Source organism: Colobus angolensis, unplaced genomic scaffold, assembly GCF_000951035.1.
Source record: "Colobus angolensis palliatus isolate OR3802 unplaced genomic scaffold, Cang.pa_1.0 Scaffold723, whole genome shotgun sequence".
NCBI lineage: Eukaryota > Metazoa > Chordata > Mammalia > Primates > Cercopithecidae > Colobus > Colobus angolensis.
Window position 1 is genome coordinate 1 of NW_012120966.1, and position 303 is coordinate 303.

The window sequence follows — 303 nt, forward strand, 5'->3', positions numbered from 1 at the left end:
GGGATGGGGAAGAACATCGTGATAAATAGCTTATGTACATAGGGCTTAATATCTAGGTGATGGGTTGATAGGTGCAGCAAACCACCATGGCACACGTTTACCTATGTAGCAAACCTGCACGTCCTGTACATCTGTACATATATCCTGGAACTTAAAACAAAATATTTTTTTTAAATTCATCAAAAAATATTAGAACTAATAAATAAATTAAATATAGTTTCAGGACAGAAAATAAAAAAGTTTCATTTTTACAATAACAATAAACAATCTGAAAAATAAATTAAGAAAATGATTCCATTTACA